A 7,038-nucleotide genomic window follows, 5' to 3' on the forward strand; every position below is an offset into this window, starting at 1 on the left:
TTAGAAAGGGGAAGAAAATCATGTAGGATTGCTGGCTGTGGAACCTTATCAAGCAACAATTAACTATGTGAAATATCCTGTTTGAGTTAAACAGTATCTCTTATCAAAGGAAAAAGAACTGGGGATCAGACCAGTGGTTCAATCATTGCTGAACCGAAGAGTGTCATGTCTGTCTCCAAACAACACACCGATAAACCCCATTTTTGAAACCAGGAACAAAGAAGTACAGATTTACACAGGAAAAATAAATAAATTTCAGCGTCATTCATTTAACTCCGGTTGTACCAGATGTTAATGCTATCTTAGTATCAATAGCAGCCAGAGTGAAATGGTACACAGTTGTGTATTTGTATTCTGCTGTACACAGGAATACATAGGATTTGTTTAGTTTCACCTTCTGTGACCAACAATATCGCTTCACAAGATTAACGTTGTTTGTTTTTTTCAGACAGTCCAACCGTCGACGCTGCAGCTGTGAGACAGCAGCTTTCAGAGCTGACATGACCTGCTGACTCGGTTTTGTTTGGCGTACATCGACAACATCATTATTGTCTCTTATACAGAAAATTGAATTTGAGTTTGTGAAAATTATCAACCAGTTATTCTGTTTTTATTCAAGCGCGTGTCTACGCTTCCTGATTAAGTTTGTGTGGCTTTATTTTGAATATTTAGAATGAGACTCTGTCTTTGAATGATTTTACTATTCATTTATACCTTTTCTTGTATTTTATACACTTTTTTAAAAACCTTCCTTCCTTTTGAGTTGTATTTTCAGATCTATATATTAGAACTTGGGTGGATGTGAAGGTTTTCCAGTGATCACGTTAACTGGGAAATATCAGAGAATTTCACGATGCTTATCACAAAGGACACGACATGTTTCAGAGTTTTGAGAGCAGTAACTTAAAATTTCAAGTTAGGAGCAGATTTGGTTATCTTCAGGTCACAAACAGTAACACTTTTGATTATTTGCTTTACATGTTAAGATGAAACCTGAGTTTCTTGTTTAGATCATAATTTTTAGGTTCACCTCTGGAGAGCTTTAGAAAGGTCATACAACCACCTAAAGTGCTACAGACACCCGGACATATCTGTTTGTAGTAAAATGTAATATCTAACAGACTGTTTGAAAATTGTATGATTGAGAAATGTTAATGAGTTAAATGTTAATGAGTCTATTTTTTTTTTTCCCTTTCTACAGCTCCGGCTCACAGAATGAACCTTCGATCACTTCGCCGTCATAATCTTAAACATGCGGAGTACGCAGAATGCATTCTGACACCGTAAATACTTCATCCGTGAAACTCTGTTCGTATTTTTTTATTGAAGGCCCCTCGCAACTTGGATATTCTGACAACATCGCCGACCTTAAATCCTGCCTTAAATTTTTGTTTTCTCTTATCTCGTGGTGTAGGCGTACCGTACAAATTGTGAAACACTTGAAGGCCCTTCAGCACATCAACCGGGCGCATTTTTATACTGCTGTGGTGAGTGTTATTATAGCTTTTTACTAAGTCTGGTAGGACTTCCACGCACCGTCTAGTGTTCTTAGCAGTGAAATATCTCCACATTCTGGTCTTTAACGTTCGGTTAAATCTTTCAACCACGCAGGCTTTTAGATCACTGGCTGTGGCAAAATGTATGATGTTGTGTTTCCTCATCAGAATCTTGAAACTTTTGTTGAAAAATTCTCTTCCTGCATCAGTCTGTAGTTTTCCAGGCGTCTGGCTCTCGCGAAAGACGGATTCAAAGGCAGACACCACCTCAGCTGCAGTCTTCTTTCTCAAAGCTCGCACGTACGCTAATTTGGAAAACACATCGATGACCGTGAGTAAATAACTATACCCATCATTTTCATCGGCTAACGCTCGCATATCGCAAAGGTCTGCCTGAAACTGTTTGAGAGGTCTTGTAACAAAAACTCTGTTCCTTGGAAAATGTATCCTAGCCGGTTTATGCAGAGTATAGGAGTCTTGAGATGATAAAAAGTCTTTCACATCTTCCACCCTGACTTTCTTTCTTTCTACCCCGCCGAAACTACCATGATGACTCGGCTTGTAATATAACCTCTTCATAACACGTTTCTCCGCCATCTCCGGGTACAATATAAATTCACCCCCCTCTAACCGACTGTCTGACTCCTTCTCATCCCTTCAGATGTGTCAACACCTAACCCGTCGTAAAAACTTCAAAAGACCTCAGACGGAAGGAAGTTGGGGGGGGGGACAAATGCGCACTGGACATACGCTGGACAAATGGTGGACAAATGGCAAGGGGAGGGGTTTATTGGGGGCCATAAATCTTTCGTTTGACATATAATATCCTATCTATCTCTCTGTCACAAAAGTTGAACTCCTCCCCCACCACTCTTCTCCCACCCCACCCGCACAGACAACACGCCGACTGTCCTCTGACCAGCAGCGATTCGCATTTTGAACTGAGGAGACCCCCCCTCCCCCCCCATGGAGACAAACTTTAACCATTGTCTGAAAGCAACAATCAAGCAAGAGCAAGAGTCTGAAGGGTCTGCGCTTGGTGAGTTTCTAACAGGAAAAGACGTTTTCGCGTGTCTTTGTGTGTAGAGAAGCTAAAGCTAAAGAGCTAAAGCTAACTCTTAGAGAAGCTAACGCATGACGTATTTGTTTTGAAGCTCCGACTGGTTGAAGTCCGCTGTCAGTCAAAGTCCACAGGGGGAGAGGCGGGATCTTCAGTGAAGCAGAGCGTTTTCTCTTCCGGGTTTCAGAATTAGCCCCCGAAAATCTCTTATTTAACACAAAATTACTTTTACTTAGCAGCAAAAATAAAGTATTACCACGTTAATGCCAATAATGGGGTTTGGACTAGCTATAAAAGCGTGATACAGGTCCTTTAAAGCTGTTTGTGATCTGCCGAAACAAAAGAAGAAGGAGAACCACTTTTGAATAAACAGGCATATGTCGGGAGTGGCCCCTCCACAAGATGGCCGCCTTGAAGGTTGCATCAGCTCCAGTCCACAGCAGCGTGAAGATCTGTGTTTGGTGACAAAAGGTTAGATGAGGAGCAGAGAGGAAAAAGGAGGCTGAGCCATTCTTTTTCTCTTCTGAAGGCTCCAGGTGATTCTCTTCTATGACAGACCAACAGGACCTGCTGGTTGTGGAGTCTGCTATTGATCCATGAGCTCCATCACTTTGGGTTGAAAAACGTTTGGAAAACTGGAAATGTAGTTGGTTGGACACTACATGTGTAGATTATTACTAAATGATGTTCCATTCAAGTAAAAATGCCCTCTAGCCTGTTTGTTGAGCCTGCAGAATGTTTGAGGTTCTGTGGAGATTATTCTGGACATTAATCTGGATTGTGGAAACAAAAGTAAACATATTTGTCCACTCCCATGTTGATATGAGAGATGATGAAAGAATTAACCTGAAAAATTTCCCTATAATGTAGATTTAGGGCAGATAAACAAAATATGCAATCAATTTGTGATTAATCAAGAGTTAACAATGGACACTCATGCGAATAATAACAATGAAATATTTTAATCGATTGACAGCCCATTTGTACGTATGAAAACTAGTAATACCACTAGTTATACACTTGAACTATCCATCCTAATATGTCTTAATAAAGGTGAAGTGTTTGCTGACACTATGGTCTCCCCAGTTGTACAGTGTAAACAAGTCTTTACTTCATTCCACTGCTTTTTACACGTTAAACACATACCATTACCCCATCTGTGTATTCTTGATTATGTTGTTTGTGTTGTGAATTACACCCGGCCCTCCTTTCTTGTTAGGCATGCAGTGGTGTTTCAGTCAGGGTCAGTCAGGATCATGTTAGATGTGGTGCCCCGGAATTACTAATTAATAAATTACAAGTATATTTAATATATAATTCTAAATTTCTATTGATTAGTTTTCTGTAATTTACCCTTGTTTCAATGAATTAGTCCTTTGTGCCATTGTTGATTGATCGACAACACCTCACTAATGATTTCATGGTTATATTGTTCTGTAATTTACTCATTCCCAAATTGCTGATTATCTGGCATTGATGAATAAATCATTTATTCCGATTAATTTTGTGTCTCACTTTAAACAGTTTACACAGTAATTGATTCTTATTAGTAACTCACAGTTAATGATCTGTAATTATTAATTAGTAAATGACAATTTACTCAAATTAATAATTCAATACGATTATTTAAAGTGATCAATTACCTTCGACACTCCAGTCATCTAAAGTATTAAATTTGCCAAACGTAAACCCCAACTCGTAGAGAGAGACGGTTTGAGCATCTGCCCTCCAGATCCAGAGCAGGATGCGCAGCAGGGCATTGTGGGCCGAGTGTGAAGCTGGTCCTGCACAGCGGAGCTGCTGGAGGAAGATCACTCAAGCTGGCAGTCGTCAGGCCAGCAGTGGACCCCTCCTCCCCTTTCAATAGACCTTCACTTTGCTTTTCAGTGGCATCATTTCAGAGTTGGACCAAATTGTTTTCATTCCTTTTTTTTTTTTTTTATCTTTTTAAATAAATACTGTACCCTGTTTTTTTTTGTTTGTTTGTTTGTTTGTTTGTTTTACCTAAGGCAAGCGCCTTGTGTAAGTTTTAGGGAGTTTTTAAGCCTCTGTAAAAGCTAGGTGGTGTTGTCTGCAAAAGTTTAATCAACTTCGTATTTACATACACCACAAGCTTCTGTAATCTCAAAGAAAATTCACCTTGAGGAACTGTGTTTGATATTCTAAATGCTAATTCTCATAAGTTCAGTCACAAAAGTTGTCCGAGGTTCATTGAACACATCATACAGACCTGTAAAGACCTGTCAGTCACATGGCTACTAACAGGCAATAATCACAGGTGAACTATATGTCTGAGAGCAGAAACAAGAGTTTTATGGTTTCAAACGTTTAAGGCTTTTTTTTATTGTCTTCTGGACAGTCGTCAGAGAAAGAAAATGCTAATTTTTCATCCATTTTGATAAAGCCTAAGCATTACTGTTTCGGGCCGACCAATATCACTTTTTTGAGGCCAATGCTGATTTCGATATTTGACAGATAAAAATTCCGATGTCCAATTTATCAACCGATTAATTTATAAATTATTTAATGAACAAAATAACTTCTGTTTTGGTCCCTTTATACTTACAACAACAAAGATATGCATTACAGGCAGAATATTTTACTGTTTTACAATACTTTGGCCTTCAGTATTTGCTTAACTTTACAACAGAGAGGAATATTGTTGCACTTTGAGATATCCATATGTAAAGTGCATTATAAATTAAAGGTTTTATTATTACTATTATTATTGTTATTATTATTATTATTATTATTATTATTATTATTATTATTATTAATTTTCAAGTACGAAAACCAAAACAAAGCATTAAACCTCTGGGAAATAATATAACCTGTTATGAAATACATCTCATTATGTACTTCTTGTTGCTGCAAATTTGAGGTAGATTATAGCACAGGTAGAAAAACCTTTAAAAAGTAATAAACGGGTAATTGTCAGAGGAAAGCAACAAAAACACTGAGGTAACCTTGTTTTCGCAAGCCTTCATTTTTTTACTCTACAACTTTCAAGAACAAACAACTTTCAGGCGCAACATACTGTAGAACTGCAGTAAATGTCTGCAAAATAAAATAACTTCAATAACTTTAATATATAAATGAACCTGTAACTTGTCACATCTGCCTTTCAGTCCCAGAGTCCTTCTCATTAGTGCAATGAGAAGTTTTAGTGCAGGCAGAACATTTAAAAAAAGTTAAACATGAGGTAATATGTGTTAGGAAATACACATATTTTCAGTAGTAAAATACAATTCTTTTCACAAGCCCCCTGTAGTACTTTTGTGCAATTTTCAAGAACAACACCAAAAAACAAAATCATGTGCAAAGTTGCGTTAAACCTCTGCGGAAAAGGTAAATAACCACTGTTTTTTTTTTTGTTTTTTTTTTTAAAGTGTAAATCTATAAAAGTTATTCAATGAATCTTGAAACATTTGCCCTTCAGTCTTATAGTCAAACAGGTAGATTATAGGGCAGGCAGGACACTTTTAAAATGTAAACATGAGGTAACTTGTATGGAGGAAGCAACATATGAACAATACTAAAATAGAGCTCTTCAACAGAGGTAGGTTGTAGTGCAGGAAACATATGGAGGAAACATATGTTTCTTTATTTTTCAATCGAAAAAAAAGTTGCTCCAATCTCAAAACATGTTTTCAATCAGAAAAAACTTCACTTCAATCAAAAAAAAAGTTTTCAATCAAAGAAAAAACTTGTTCAAACCCAAAAGAATTGGATACCCCAAAAAATTGCATATAAACACGTTTTTTCTTTGATAGATTTTTTTTTTTTTTTTTTTTTTTTGGTTGAAAATACATTTTTTGATTGAACTCCTATTTTTGGATTTGAGCCATATTATGGGTAGGACATTTGTTTCTTTATTATTCAATCAAAGATATAACTTCAATCGAAAAAAATGTTTTCAATCAAAGCAAAAAAAAAATGTTCGGAGTGTTTCGACTTTGTTTTGACATTCAAACACCTTTTTTTCCGATCAAAGTGAAAAAAGTTTTGAAGCCTCTTTTTTGAAGCCTCTTTTTAGGAGTCTCTTTTTTGAAGCATGTTTTTTGATTGAATCATCTTGACACAAACGTCCCGCAGTGGGCGGAGCTTCTCCATTGTTCGGGCATGTTTGAGTGACAGGTGTCCACACCAATGAGAATCTCTCCAGAAGAGGCTGGAAGCTGGAAGCTTGTGTGTGCGGGGAAGTCCGTTTCTATTTGCAGCTGTCATCACGCTGTTGCATTGAGGGATTGTTCAGGTCTCGCTTGCAAGCTACTTTCTGTGATCCACGTTTCTGAGTGCGGCATCATTTCTTCAAAACGAGAAGATCCTGTTGCGTGAAAGGCGACCACAATCGGTCACGTCGATGGAATGGGAGCAGGACAGACGACAATCTACGTTTTTTTCCAGTTTCCCAAGTGGAAAAGAAGTTACGGAGAGCAGACTGAGGAAGAGGCGTCGGATGGCGGGGGTCGCAGCAGCGAC

This window comes from Salarias fasciatus, chromosome 1 (assembly GCF_902148845.1).
Source record: "Salarias fasciatus chromosome 1, fSalaFa1.1, whole genome shotgun sequence".
NCBI lineage: Eukaryota > Metazoa > Chordata > Actinopteri > Blenniiformes > Blenniidae > Salarias > Salarias fasciatus.